Source organism: Mustela erminea, chromosome 13, assembly GCF_009829155.1.
Source record: "Mustela erminea isolate mMusErm1 chromosome 13, mMusErm1.Pri, whole genome shotgun sequence".
Taxonomy (NCBI): domain Eukaryota; kingdom Metazoa; phylum Chordata; class Mammalia; order Carnivora; family Mustelidae; genus Mustela; species Mustela erminea.
In genome coordinates this window covers 42,091,685-42,108,066 of record NC_045626.1, presented here as the reverse complement: position 1 = coordinate 42,108,066, position 16,382 = coordinate 42,091,685, and the positions used below count along the sequence as shown (strand labels likewise).

Sequence of the window (16,382 nt, the reverse complement as noted above, 5' to 3'; positions counted from 1 at the left end):
TCAGAAAAAAAAAACTTTAAAATAGGCATTATAAAACATTCACAGAACTAAAGGAAATCACGATTAAAGGCATACAAGAAGTTATGTTGACAATATTGCTTCTAGTAGAGAATATCAACAAAGAGAAATTATTTCGTTAAAAAAAGAATAAACTTGGAATTCTGGAGTCCAAAAGTATAAGTGAAATTTAAAAATTTGCCCATGTCTTCGTAGATCTGATGACCTCCTGACTACTGAACAAGTCATCTTAAAGGATCCTATAGGTGTGCTATGTCATTTCACAATTCCATATTCTTGAAGGTTAGTTTTCTTTGAATGTATTTTAAAAACTTTTCATTTTGGGGGGTACCTGGGTGGCTCGGTGGGTTAAGCCTCTGCCTTCAGCTCAGGTCATGATCCCAGGGTCCTGGGATCGAGCCCCGCATCGGGCTCCCTGCTCAGCGGGGAGCCTGCCTCCTCCTCTCTCGTTGCCTGCCTCTCTGCCTACTTGTGATCTCTGTCTGTCAAATAAATAAATAAATAATCTTAAAAAAAATTTCTTTTTGTCTTGTAAATTAATCCTATGTGGCTCCTCTCAAGTATAGCATTTTCTATGAAAGTTTCCTTTATTCTGTGGCTGAGTTGGTCCTTTTTTTGTATGAAGGTTTTGCTATGCACAGAATGGGGAGGAGGATCAACTCCTTTTGGCAGCTGCTTTCCTCATGGCAGCCAGATGTATGTCCACGCTTTTTTCTTGATGAATTTGAGGACCTATTTGTCTTTGGAGACCTTCAACAGCTCTATGGTGCACTAGCAGGGAAAGCCACAGACATCTTGGATCATGTCCCTTCTGACCTCGGTTCCCTTCTTCTTTCATCTCCTCCTTATTGTATTAATGTTTAATATTGTAGTTGTTACAATGTGTTATAATTATTTTTTAATCAAACAGAGATGACAAATTGCTCATGCCTACCTAGTGTCATGAAAAACTGAAATAACTAATTAATATTTTTAAATTATAGAATGAATAAAATACAATTTTTAACCAATCGGTAATTGCTTTTACTCATATCTGGAAAATATTAACAGAAAATATTTTATTATTGTAGTTTAGTATACTACCGTATTTTGTATTCTTTGATAAAATTCAGATTAAGTAAGATGAATATATATGATTACGTATTTTAGACAATTCATATATGTGTGTATTAATGGATAGATCCAGACCTTGATATATTTTTTAAAAGATTTTATTTATTTATTTGACACAGAGAGAGAGAGATCACAAGTAGGCAGAGAGGCAGGCAGAGAGAGAGGGGGAAGCAGGCTCCCTGCTGAGCAGAGAGCCCGACGAGGGCCTCTATCTTGGGACCCTGGGATCATGACCTGAGCCAAAGGCAGAGGCTTAACCCACTGAGCTACTCAGGCACCTCTCCATATATGTTTTTTTAAGAGTTTTTATTTATTTATTTGAGAGAGAGAGAGAGCATAAGCAGGGGGGAGGGGCAGAGGACAAGCAGATTTCCCACTGAACAGGGAGCCCCATGCAGGATTCAATCCCAGAACCCTGAGATGGTGACCTGAGCTGAGGGCAGACCCTTATTCGACTGAGCCATGAAGATGCCTCAATATGTATGTGTTTAATTTATGTTTCATTAAGAAAATTTTATGGATTCTTAAATAGATAAAAATACTGTTTTGAAGAACTATATAAACTTTTCTGTAAAATTAAAAATATCTTCATAAGTAAAAGGACTTACAATTTCTAGAAGTAAGATACACACTATAACTGTACTTTATTTTATTTTTTTTTTTTTAAAGATTTTATTTATTTATTTGACAGAGAGAAATCACAAGTAGTCAGGGAGGCAGGCATAGAGAGAGAGAGAGGGAAGCAGGCTCCCTGCTGAGCAAAGAGCCCGATGCGGGACTCGATCCCAGGACCCTGAGATCATGACCTGAGCCGAAGGCAGCGGCTTAACCCACTGAGCCACCCAGGCGCCCCTATAACTGTACTTTAAATATCTACTATCTCTAAGAGGAGAGCTGGGCAATTTCATTGAAAAGTTTTAATAGAAAACTTTTTCATGTTCTCCATTTTTAGTATGGTGGCAGCCAGTTCATTTTTCTCTTTAAGAGAGAGATCTGTTATAAGGAAAGCTGACATCCCTCTTCTGCTGCACCTTATCCTCCACAACAGCACTCACTCCAAGACTAGTTTCTTCCTGGGCTTCCACTAACCAATTTCAGAACATGATGGAGGTATTAGAGCTTGGTCATTTTTTGGACAATGTGGGACTCTTAGAATAGGTTAAGTTCAGTGTCTACCCATTGGTCTGACTGGCTAAGCCTTTCACAGAGCTGCTGTGCAGTCTGAGGCTTTCACAACATATCCTTCATTTTTCCTCTGTCTTTACACAGGTCTCAGACCTGCGTTATATCAGAAGGTGCTCCTTGTCTACTGCCATCTCTTCTACTCATTAATCTTAAATGTTTACTCAGTAAATCTCCTACATGCACAATTTCATCTTGTGTCTGATTCTCAGAAGATCCAAGCTTTCTGAGATACTTAGCGTCTATATTATGATAAATCTTTATTTTTTAAAATGTACGTATTATTAAACAAGAGAATAAGTCATCAGTCTCTTGAGTTACACCTCATACCAAACTCTTACTCTCTTCAAGTAAATATATTAAAGTCTTTTTAATAATATGCTTGTATAGCCATTCTTTTATTTTTCTATTTAACATCAATTTTTTTCTTGATTTTTCTTTATTACGTCTTAGTATTTCTTAATTTTTCTTATTTCCCATTGTGAGAGATTCTTATTTTCATATACTCCCTTCTTCCTAATATCTTTTCTTGCATAAATATTCAATAACTTAAAAGACTGTAAATATTTTTATGAGCAACACAGTGAATTACTTTTGTGTTCACTTTTTTCCTCTGTGGTGTTAACATTCCATTGTTGCTCTTTGCATGACTTTCTATGGATCATTTACATGTTTATTCCCAAACTGTCTTCCAGAAGTATCTGTATCATCATAAAACATTTAAGCACTTTAGGGCATCTATCAATTTCTTCTCTTCCTTCCTTGGAGACATCTCCTCTGGAGTCCTTTCTGATGCTTCCAACTGGTGTGGATGCTATAGCTCTGGGCTCTCTATTATCACCATCTTGGACATTTCCTTATCTCACTTCTGGGGCAGAACTCTTGTATTCCTTTTTCTTGTTTTAATTCCTTACATAGGTAGAGCACATTATTTAGTAACTTCCTAAAAGACAGTGTTTGGGCTATACACACATTTCTGGATATATTTTTACTTTACCTCTTTCTTCACTTGCAGTTGGATGAGGATAGAACTCAAGATTAGAAATGCTTTTTCCTCAAGATTTTAAAAACATTTTCCCATTATAATTTAAATTTAGGCTATTAAAAAGTCTTAAGTCATTCATACTTCTAGGTTGTCACATGATATGTATTTGGATTTTCTCCCTTTCTGCATTTGGGATATTCTACCTACCCACTGTTTTGGGATTTTTTGGTTACTTACATTGGAGTTGGTCTATTGTACAAATTGTGCCAAGTAGTAATTTCTGGTACTTCTTGATCTAAAAATTCAGAATTTTTACTTCTAGGGATTTATTTTTTATTCACTTTATAATTTCCTTTCACTTTGATTTTTCATCTTCATATTTTCTGGAAGAATGACCAAATTTAACTTTCAGACTTTTGAGTGATATTGTTTTCAGTTTTGCTATCATGTTTTTATTTTATGAGACTTATTTTGGTCTCTGAAGTTTTTCTTTATAAACTTCTGTTCTTGTATTGTGAAATCAGCATCCTTTCTTACATATCTGATGGTATTTTTATTATTTCTTTGAATTTTCTTCCACTGTTTGCAGTATATGTTTTGGTCGTCTTTTCTATAATTTATTTAATATCTTTCAGGTAGAGAAGTTTTAATGAAATATTTGGCAACCATTTGATGGGAGGTTACATTTAAAGAGATATACTAAAAATGCTATAGAAGATGTGCTTGTCCCACTTGTGTGACTGAAGTGAATGGTTGGGATAATACTAAATATAAATTCCTGTAACAGTTTTCCTTGGACTAAGCAGCTTCCTAGAGAAGATATCTCTAATCTCTTAACTTGAGATGATAGAATTCATGAGCCAAGTAAAAGAAGGGAATCAGTGCTTTTGTCACTCAATGTCTAGTCTTTTGCTTCCTTCCTCTTTCTGGTATGATGTCCCAATTCCTCGGTGGTGGTGGGGGGAATCTGTAAGGTTATAAAAAATTATTTTGTTTTGTGCCCCATCCTATATACCTCACCTCACTGTATGAGAGACTGATGTTCCCATTATTGATGTTTTATACTGTTCTTCAGAGATCATCAGGTAACTTTTGTGGTTCTTTCACTGACTGTTTAGTTTTCACTTTCTGTGATCTGTTTCATTTTCTCCTCGTCATGATTGACATCATCATTATTATTTTAAAGATTTATTTATTTATTTATTTTAGAGAGAGAGAAAGAGAGTACGTACACAAGTGCACAAGCAAGGGGAGGGAGAGAGGCAGAAGGAGGGGGGCAAGCAGACCCCATGCTGAGCATGGAGCCTGACATGAGGCTCCATTCCACAACCCTGAGATCATGACTTGAGCTGAAACTGAGAGTCAGGTGCTTAACTGACTGAGACACCCAGGCACCCCCATCATCATCATCATCATCATCATCATCATCATTCCTTTATTCAATTTTATGGAGGTTTCAGTTGAAACAGTAATAAAAAATACTTATGTACAGTCCATCATGTTTAACTGGAAGTTGAATGCCTCTTGGTTCTTTTCTGAGATATTTTTATTCTTGTAAATGTTATATCTAAGTGTGTGTATATGTATGCATATATGAAAACACATGTTATCCAGCCTTATATTACTATAGATTTAGCAACTATTTTAAAATTAGGTCAGTGTAAAATAATAAACTAAGGAAAGGCATACTAAAAAAACACAATATAAGTGTTATGTAGAATGAGGAGAAATCAGAACTCTTATGCATTCCTAGAGAAATGTAAAATAATGTATCTGCAGTAGAAAACAGTATGGAAATTCCTAAAAAAAAAAAGTTAAATATAGAATTAACATATGATCCAGCGATTTTACTTCGAGGTATACATCCCAAAGTAAGGTGAGCAGAGGCTTGAAGAGATATTTGCATACCTCTGTTCTTAGTGGTAGTATTCACAAGAGCTAAAAGTGCCCATTGATGAATGAATAGATAAATAAATGTGTATATACACAACAGAATATCATTCAGCCTAAATATAGGTTCAAACTTGAGTGAACCCTGAGGTATTACGCTAAGTGAAATAAGCCAGTCACAGATGGACAAATATTTTATGATTGCACTTGTATGAGGTACACTGCATAGTCAAATTTATAGATAACAAAAAGTAGAATGCTGATTGGCAGAGGCTGGAGGAAGGGACATGGGGAGTTGTTATTTATGGGCATTGAATTTTGGTTCGGATGAAATAGTTCTAAAGATGGGTGGTAGTAATGGCTGCACAATAAGGTGAATGAACCTAATGCCAATGAACTATATATTTAAAAAAGTCAAAGTGGTAAATTTTATATTATACATATATTTACATAAACACACACACACACGCACACACACTGAATGGTTAGGGTAGTTATCACTAGGAAGGTGCCCTTTGAGCAAATGCCTGACAAAAGTTAGGGGCTTAGCAATACTGAACCCCACAGAAAAGGTCTTTATCTTAATAAAGAGAAAGGAGGTAGAGACAACGCCAGAGAATGAATGGGATAAGGGGGACTGATTGAGAAAAATTTTAAAGCTAAAAACTAAAAATGGACTATTAGATTTAGCAATATAATTGTCACTATAGTTATTAGCAGATATTGGAAAAGGATCCTTTTCATGGAGTGGAGGACTGAAAACCTACTTATAATGGATATGAAGGAGAATTGAAAGAAAGTATATCTTAAAATATAAAATAAAACGAGAGTTATAAATTTTGGAGTTAAAAAAGTATTGCCTTCCATCTAATCCAATATCTCCTCTTAAGGGAAAAACTGAAAAATGAATTTTGTAAGAGCAAAGAGGGGTTACAGACTGTCTAAGGTTTTGAAACATAGTTACTCTGAGCAATGATTTGTTATTTTCTTATCTAACATAGAATCTCCTGAGCCAATCTTCATGCAGCTCCTTGTTTATTCCAGGAGTCTCAGCTGAGTTCTTTTTAGAAACTCAGTTTGAATCATAGCCTCTCTTCTTTGTGGTTGAAGGGCAACATAATAATTAAGCCCAGATTTAACTTTACATTTTAAAGATACAACAAAACATTATGAGTTCTGTTTAATAAAAACTTCTCTTAATATAAGTCCATTTAATTATTATGAATCCATTTAATAAAAAATTTCCCCTCTTTCTTCTTCAGCTCTAAGTAAATTAAATGAAATGGCCTCCAAGGTTATTGCTATTGCAGACTATATCAGAGTACAGGGTATTGAACCATAATCTACTTTCATCCCATTAGAATTATGTCACTCTTAGCCATCTGTTGTAACTAGATTAAATACATACGGTTTTCTAATGGATCTACCAAAATACATTAGTGGAGGAAATTTTCATGGTCTTAGCTCATTTCTCTTCCCTTTGAAGTGTAAACTATTAACTATTCTAAAAATCCATTAATTTGAATATCTTTCCTTGAGATGGTAAAGGTTTTGGTGGTAATATTGACAGGTATCAGTTAATTTTTTTTAAGAAAAAAAAAACCTGATAAGTAGTTAGGAACCTTTGCCTTTTTCCTTATGCAATTCATTATTAACTACCATATTTCAAATCCTTAACCAAATTTATACCTGGATTAAGATAGTAGTCTCCTAACTGGTTTCTTTGGCTGTAGACCCTCCTGTCTCCACAATTCTGTTTGGTTAGTCTTATTAAATCACAGTTCTTATAGAATCACCTTCTTGTTTTAAAAATAGGGTTTGGAGACTAAGCATTTGTTTCATTGAATTGATTGAGAATGTAGGTATGTATGTATACAAACAGATAGCTGTGTCTCTATTGCACTGAAGGGCACACTTTCACTAAATTGAGAGCCAATTCTCTGAAAATAATCCATTTCTCAAAACACATTCTTTTTTCTTTCTTTCTCCCATTTGACAAACTCCTTGTTGAAGTTACAAGGTATACATAATTGGTTAAAAATTGCATATTTACTGTTTAGGGAATGGTTTCTGGAAGGTGCATAACTACACAAAATTTTATTTAAAATAATTATTAAGATTGTGTGTGTGTGTCTTTTCTAAACCTTTATCATGAAATTTTGTCTCTAAACAAAAAAAGGGAAAAAAAATAAAAGCTGACCAAACTGCATTTTTCCCCCATGACAGTGTAACTTATCCTCTTACTGAAAACAAAGCTATAAACAGGGAAAACTGGACAAATGTATAAAAACTTATGACATAATTATTTTCATATTTTGGATCTATGCAGGGCAAATGGATTACTTAGAGTAGGGAGACTATTGAGATGATTCTTAGCAGCAGCTGTAGATTTCTGTCCGGATGCACTTCCTAGCAAGGGTAAGGTGATCCAAAGCCAAACACTGCAATCTGCTGGATAAAGAAATCCTTATAAGGTTTTGTGTAGATGCATGCAGTTGAACTAGTGGACTAGGGACTGGAGAAAGGAAAACTCTGAGAGATAGCTGAGGAAATGCGCAACCGTCCTTCTGGATCTGAGCTGAATACTAACCTGTACATATGTAGATTGACAAACTAGGCCATAGAGGAAAATAAGAATTGTTGGAAAGCTATGAAGTGAATAATTCCCAGAACCACATAAGTTGGAGAGATATTTGAGTTTCATCTGGCCAGAGCACAGACATTTATTTAAATACTTCCATATATTAGCGAAGGCCACAAAAGGGTCATGCCATAGTATTTGGGCTAAATGTGATAACTCCTAAAAGAACCTACAAACAAGTTTGAGAGCAGCCTGCTCTTCAAGTAATGTGACTACCTGCCAAATCAATCCAGCACTCTTTTAAGAAAGAAAACTAAATCTGAACATTCAACAATACTATATTCATAATGTCTGGAAACAGATGAAAACATACTAAAAATGTATAGTAGATTTTTATTGTTTTCATAAAAAATTACAACAGATTTAATGGTTTGAGGTATACAAACCTATTATCCACAGTGTTGTAGTCAAAAGAATTGCAAGAGCCTCACCATGTTGAAATCAAGGTGTTGACAGCTACATCCCTTTTTAGAGGCTTTAGGGAGGAATTTGTTTTACTGTTTACTTGGGTTCTTAGGAGACTTCTGTTTCTTGGGGTTTTAGGACTGATGTCCCCACCAACCCTATTTATTTTAAAGATTTTATTTATTTATTTGACAGAGAGAGATCACAAGTAGACAGAGAGGCAGGCAGAGAGAGAGAGGGGGAAGCAGGTTCCCTGCTGAGCAGAGAGCCCGATGTGGGACTCGATCCCAGGACTCTGAGATCATGACCTGAGCTGAAGGCAGCGGCTTAACCCACTGAGCCACCCAGGTGCCCCACCAACCCTATTTATAGTCTTGCTGGCTGTAACCTCAGAGCCATTCCCAGCTTCAAGCAGCTATCACATTAAATACCACATGGTCCAATTTTTCCAGGAAGAAACATAGATTCTTTCTAATATTGTATCTCCCTGGCCTCAGCCAGGAAGTTTTCTACTTTTAAGGACTCCTGTAACAAGACTGGATCCACCTATCTAATCCAGTATAATTTCCTCATTCCTCAATGTCTGTAACAATAATGGCAAAGCCTCCTTTGCCATATAAGGTAACATATTAATAAATTCCAGAGATTAGAACATGAACATCTTTGGAGCAAATGGTAACATTATCTGCCTATCACATCATATGAAAAAATTTAAAAAAAAAAGAAACCCATAACCAAAATGAAAATCAATCTCTATATGTAATATACATAGATATATATATACATATAACATATGTAACATATAACATATGTAACATATACCATGGCAGATTTCCTGATTTCTATTAAACTCATTGATAAAGATATATAGTTAAAAAATCTTAAATATGATAAGTAATTATTAAAAAAACATCAAATTAATGGGGAAATAAACAGAAAAGATAAGAAAAAGCTATCTAGTTGAAATTACATGAATGAATATGTAATATCTGAAAGGGAAAATCTACTCAAATTTCACAGCAGGGTAGGTACTATAGAAGAAAATATGAGTGAATTTCCACACATGGTGACAGAATCTACCCAAACTGAGACTCAGAAAGGTAGAAACATAAAGCTCAAAAAAACAAACAGGAATTCAGTGACTTATGGCACAATATCATGTGATTCAATGTATATGAATTGAAGGAAAAGAGAAAGAGGAAAAGCATTTAATGAAATAGCAGCTGAAGATTCTTCAAATGAGATTTAAAAATAAATTATAAACTCACAGATCCAAGAAATAATAAAACTTACTCAGGGTAGCAACAATAACACAACAAAATATAGCCAAAGTAAATTGTAGAAAATCAGTACTAAAGAAAAATCCTTAAAGGCTATCAGATAATAAAACAATACATATAGAGGAATAAAGAAAATGATCACAGAAACTTTCAGCACAATCTATGCTAGTCAGAAATCAATGACAAGATATCTTTAAAGTACTAAAAATATATTCTCAGGCTATAGTTTGTTGTTGTTGTTGTTTTCAGGAACAAAAAAAGGAGATTTATTCTCCAAATATTTAGAAACTAAATAATTAAGTTTTAAATAAATTTCAAATTCAAAATCCAACTTCAAAGAACTCTCAAGGGAAATCAGTAAATTAATAAATTGAACTGAATGAACAAAACCTTATATATCTGAATCTGTGGGATGCTGTTTGAACAGTGCTGATAAGGAAATCTTTAGCATTAAATACTTATATGGGTAAAGAGGAACGGTTTATAATCAGGAATTTAAGCTTTTAATTCAAAAAACAAGGGGAAAAAACAAATTCTTGAAGATCAGTACAATTGATCAGGAAAAAAAGAGAAAACACAAGTTAATATCAATAAATTAGAAAGTTGGTATCACTACAAACTTCACAGTGTTGGTAAAACATCATTAAGAAAACATAATGGCCTATGTAGAAAATTCTGAGACATGGGAATCTTGTAGATGTGATTGGGTCAAGGACTTTGAGATGGGCTTCTCCTGGTTAGCCAGGTGGGCCAAATGTAATCATAAGAATCTGAGAGTAAAACAGAATATTCAGAGGAGAGTGATGCAGCATGAAAAAGACCCCACTGACCATTGCTGACTTTGAAGATGGCAGAGAGCCACAAGCCAAAGAATGCTTATAGCTTCTAGAAACTAGAAAAGTCTAGTGAGTCCAGAGCCTCAAGAAGGAATGTAGGGATGCTTGGGGGGTTCAGTCTATTAAGTGACTGCCTTCGGCTGAGGTTATGATCGTGGGATTCCGGGATCCAGCCCCACCTTAGGCTCCCTACTCAACAAGGAGACTGCTTCTCCCTCTCCCTCTGCCTGCTGCTCCCACTGCTTGTGATCTCTCACTCTCTCAAATAAATTTAAAAAAAAAAAATCTTTAAAATCAAAATAAAAGAAGGGATGCAGATGTGCATCCCAGGAATAGATTTTAGTCCAGTGATACCCATTCTGGATTGCTGGCTGAGATCTCTTTGGTAATAAATTTGTGTTGTTTTAAGGCACTATTTGTTGTTGTTGTTGTTGGTATTGTCTTTTGTATTTTATTACCACCTAGAAAGACTTTTCATTAACTTTTGGTTGAACTCATGAATACTTGGATGTTCTGGCAGTAAGTGTTCAGGCTTGAAAGGAGCAGAGAATCCATTCTGGTGGGGTTTAGGATAGTTGGAAGAGTTTGCACAGGTCCTCAATGGAGAGTGGCAGGTGGGGGCGTGTCTCAGCTCTGCCAGGGCACATTTTCCTGCTGCAGATGTTGCTGATGCTGATGTTTCTGCTGCTGCTGCTGTAGCACATCATGTTCCCCATGTATGTGCTACATTTAACTATATTTTGGCTCATTTCACCCACTCTGTCCACCAGCAACTTTAAAGCACTAATATTGTGGAAAGTTATTACAATATCAAGAAACTAATGCAGAGATATAGATTTCCTGTCATAGATTTATTAATGTAGAAATCACTTTTGAATAAGTAACAATGTTATTTTTAAAGATTATGTGAAAACTGAAAGTATTTGGAGATAGGATATCATTCCAATTCCTCATTTCCACAATCAGGGGAAAGAATGGGAAATTAAAAAAAAAATGTTTTTGTTTTGTTTTGTTTTTTACTGTTTTGTAGAGAGGTAGATAAACTTCATTAGAATTTTTCTAGAAGCAAGTAGATGTGAGAAGAAATCATATGATGGATACAATATCATAGCAATGAGAAATCATTCTGAAAATGGGAAGTATGTCACTTTTAAAATTTTTTGTCCTTTTATTTATTTTTTGTTATTTTAATAAAATATATAATTAGCATACAGAGTTATGTTAGTGTCACGTGTATAATGTATGATTGTTAACAATTCTGTACATTTCTCAGTACTCATCATAAATGCACTCTTAATATTTTTTCCTAATTCACCCATTCCCCCTACCCAACTCCCTTCTGGTAACTACCAGCTTATTCTCTATATTTAAGAATCTGGTTTTTTTGTTCATTTAATTTTTTCTTTGTTTGTTTTACCTAAATTCCACACATGAGTGAAATCATATGGTATTTGTCTTTTACCAACTGACTTACTTCACTTAGCATTATACCCTTTAGATTTATCCATGTTGTTGCAGATGGCAATACTTTATTCTTTTTTATGGCTGAATAATATGCTCCTCCCTGCCTCTATCTACACACACACACACACACACACACACACACACACACACCTGTATCTAGATATATATCATCTCTTTATCCATTAGCAATCAATGGACATGGGTTGCTTCCATAATTTGCCTCCAGAAATAATGATAAACAAACGGGAGCATATATCTCTTCAAATTAGAGTTTTCATATCCTTTGGGTAAATTCCAGTAGTGGAATTAATGAGTCATGTGGTAATTCTATTTTTAACTGTTTTGAGGAACTCCATACTGTTTTCCACAATGGCTGCACCAGTTTGCATTCATTCCTTCAGTGCATGAAGGTTCCTTTTTCTCCACATCCTCTCCCACACTTGTTTCTTATGTTTTTAATTTTAGCCATTCTGACAGGTGTGAGGTAGTATCTCATTGTAACTTTCGTTTGCATTTCCCTGAAAATTAGTGATGTTGAGTGCGTCTTTTCATGTGTCTGTTGGACATATGCCTTCTGTCCATTTTTTTAATTGAATGTGTGTGTGTGTGTGTGTGTGTGTGTGTGTGTGTGTATTGAGTTGAATAAGTTCTTCATACTTTTTGGTTACTAAACCCTTCTTGGATATATCATTTGCAAATAGCTTCTCCTACTTAATAAGTTGTCCCTTTGTTTTCCTGATTATTTCCTTTACTGTGCAGAAACTTATTATTTTGATGCAGTCCCAATAGTTTATTTTTGTTTTTGTTTCCATTCCCTTAGCAGACACATCTAGAAAAATGTTACTACAGCTGATGTCAGAGAAATTGCTGCCTATGCTCTCCTCAAGAATTTTTACGTTTTTTTTCCAAGGTTTTTATTGGTCTCACATTTTTGTCTTTAACCTTTTTGAGCTTATCTTTGTGAATGGTGTAAGAAAGTGGCCCAGTTTCATTCTTTTGCACGTCACTATCTAGTTTTCTTAGCACCAGTTGTTAAAGAGTATATGACTATTTTGAGACAATTATGTTTGAAGGCATTTCTCAGTAATATGTCCTACTACTTATTTTGTGAATATCCCAGATTTAAAACAGTTATGTCTATTCCAGAAGCTCATCTTGAATATAACTGGTTTGGATGATTAGTGAAAAGGGATATACATTTGTCTACTATTTTCCTGAGTTCTTAAAAAAGAATTTTCAATGTGTAACTATCAAGGAATCTTGAATGAAAGAAATATTCAGGAGATAAGTAAAACTTGATAGTATGAGCCAAATTTAAAAGAAATCCTTAGCCACCTGTGTTTGTATGCAAGGGTTCCCATGCTTACCCCAAAAATCCTTCTTTCAGATCTCCTACTTCACAAGTGTAATTGTGATCCTCACTTGATTCCCTGGGAAACCCACCTCTGTCTTCCACTGGAGGCCAAGTTTCCCATGGGCTCTTTCCAGCTGATGACTGAATATGACAATTATACCAAAGCAGGTTGGTTACTAAGAGAAACAGTAAGTCTCTAATTGTCAGTTCTCTCTTAAGGACTCCAACATCTCTGCTGAATCTTTCTTAGCACTACACTCATAATAAAGGCTTTCCTTCCTTCCTCTCTCATCCACAGAAGTCAGACTGGCACAACGACCTGAAACGCTCTCAACCTCTTGCAGCTCCTCTCCATCTTCCCATTCCACACATGGTTCCCTGAACAAATATCTATTTCAGTCTTGGTGAATGATATTTAGAGGACCCCAGCTAATGTATCACCTTACCTGCCTGTCCCCCAATTTTCACTGATATTAGTAATAATAATGAATAAAAATGTAAAAACATTTGTGATAACTATTATAGTAAGCACAATTAAAATAAGTGAAACACCAAAGTAGATAGAGAAAATTAGAATTGACGACAAGCAAAATATGGCTAAGGAATAATGAAGAATTTCAATTTAAAGAGAGTTAAAATAGACTATGCATGTCCTTGCGCAACTACATGAAATTTTGTTTCTTTTCAGGGAGCAACAAATATGGCAGGAAGCCTCAGTTCCAAGTTCTTATTTGAACAATTTAGGTAAAGTTGGATTTGGAGAATAACAGTTAAAACGCACAAAAAGTTCCAGTGGTGCAGTACTGTTTAGACAACTCTACTAATATCTTTTTTTATTTTTAAGATTTGTTTATTTATTTCAAAGAGAGAGAGAGAGTTGGGTGAAGGGATAAAAGGAGAGGGAGAGAAAGAGAATTTGGAGCAGACTCTCTGCGAAGCATAGATCCTGTGTGAGGCTTGATCTCATGACCCTGCGATCATGACCTGAGCCAAAATCAAGAGTCAGATGACTAACCAAATGAACCACCCAGGTTCCCCAGATGAGTCTATGAATATCTTAACCACTATTAAGACCTGAAGGTTGAAAAACAGCTTTTTGCCTTTATTCCTCGTTGTAAAATCTTGAGTTCTATACTACAGTTATGTAAAGATTTCTGCAATAATATTACCAAAGTATAATTGCTGACATACAGAAATCATTCATAAAAGCAACAGAAGTCAGTATAAAGTTGTACAAGATTAACTGTATATTTCTCACTTGTAAAATACCCAATATTAACATTCTTGATATATATTTTTTTAATTTCTGTACTTCAAACATGTAACACAACACCCAAAATACCTGATTTATGATCTAAACTATGTATGTGTATCTTACAAAGAAGTTTGCCTTGTTGCAAAAGTACTGATCTTCATTTCTCACCCACTAGCATGGTAGAGGGATTCTTGTTTTTGATTGCTGAGGTAGTATTTGGCTTCTCATTGCTTGAAATCTAGGACCCAATTTTATCTTATCACTTCTGTGTTGATAGAGTGCTGTTCTCTCTACCTTTATAGGAACCATTTCCTTTCACTCTTGCCAAGGAGGCAAGATTTACCTCATTTAATCCTTATTTAAGAGATTTAAAACAACCAAACTTTATTTTCACAATCCCAGTATATATACATATATATTTAATCCTAAACAACACACTGTGAACTGAATGGGTCCACTTATACATGGATTTTTTTATAATACACTATATAAATGTATTTTTCTTATGATTTTCTTAGTAACATTTTTTTATTCTCTAAATAAAATAAAATAGCTTATTTTATTGCAAAAATACAGTATATAATACATATGACATACAAAATATGTGTTGTTTATATTATCAGTAAGATTTCCAGTCAACAATAGGGTATTAGCAGTTAAATTTTGGGGAGTCAAAAACCAGAAAGTGGATTTTCAACTATCGGGAGTCAGTGCCTTTAAGTGCTTAGTTCAAAGGTTAACTGTATATACTTAATTTGCACAACACTTCAATACATCAATTATTATGGTCTAATTGCAAATGAAAAAACTGAGTATCTCAATTTAGATTTTTTTTTCGATATATATACTAGGTTAGTAATATGAAGCATAGGAAGGTACCTTCTGGTCATCAGATGGCAAAGGCAGTGTTTTCTCCACTATACTAAGTTTCATTTTGATATTTGCAAAACACATTATGAATATTACAGGTTGAATAGATTCATGATGTTTTCTCTGATAATTATCATATTATAGAGCAGTGTTTTTAAAAAATAATAGAAAAAAAAAGTACCTACAAAGGCTGGTTTCATATTCAGGTGCTTCCAATCAAGCTATTTGACTTTGAATATTTTGTGAATTTACCTAACCTTGAGGGGCAGGATGGAAGTATCTTGAGGGAAATTAACCATATGTTTTCTTTAGTAAAAATTATTTCCACACTAACTCAAAAAAGGATACATTCACCCCCCATGGTTTTTTTTTTTCAGCATTATTTATAATAACCTAATTATGGAAGCAGCCCAAATGTCCACTGATAGATGAATGGATAAAGAAGATGTCGATGGTATATACATACAATGGAATATTATTCAGCCATAAAAAATAGTGAAATTTTGCCATTTTCAACAACATGGATGGAGCTAGAGAGTACAATGCTAAGCAATATAAATTAGTCAGAGAAGGGCAAATACCATATGATTTCACTCATGTGTGGAACTTAAGGAACAAAGCAAACAATAAAGGAACAACAACAATAAGAGTGAGCAGAGAGACAGATAAACCAAAAAACACTCTTAACTATCAAGAAAAAACTGGTGGTTACTGGAGGGGAGGCAGGTGGGGGGATGGGGATTAAATAGTACATTTGTCATGATAAGCACTGAGTAATGTATAGAATTGTTACATCACTTATTGTACACCTGAAATTAATATAACACTGTATTAATGACACTGGAATTTTGAAAAACCAAACAAAAGAGTTGTTTCCATATGATTTTCAAGTTTAGCCTTTTTCCTTTGTATGTATATATGTATGTATATATAATTATTTATATTTTTGCCATTCAGCTAACAAACATATGAGCTTAATCCAGACAGGGAAGAGTGAAAGTTCAAAAAAAAATGATCTTACCAACTTGTTGACGAGACTTCTTTAATAGGACAAAACTTTTCACTTCCCTGTAAAGTGCAGCATTATTG

At 34.5% G+C, this 16,382-nt stretch overlaps 1 long non-coding RNA gene across 1 annotated transcript; it reads left to right on the top strand.

Annotated features, from left to right (window-relative positions):
- Positions 1-5,345: 5,345 nt before the first annotated feature.
- LOC116571572 lies at positions 5,346-15,925 on the top strand. Its single transcript, XR_004277916.1, has 3 exons — positions 5,346-5,363; positions 12,838-12,842; positions 15,861-15,925. It is a non-coding gene; the product is annotated as an uncharacterized LOC116571572 (long non-coding RNA).
- Positions 15,926-16,382: the final 457 nt, after the last annotated feature.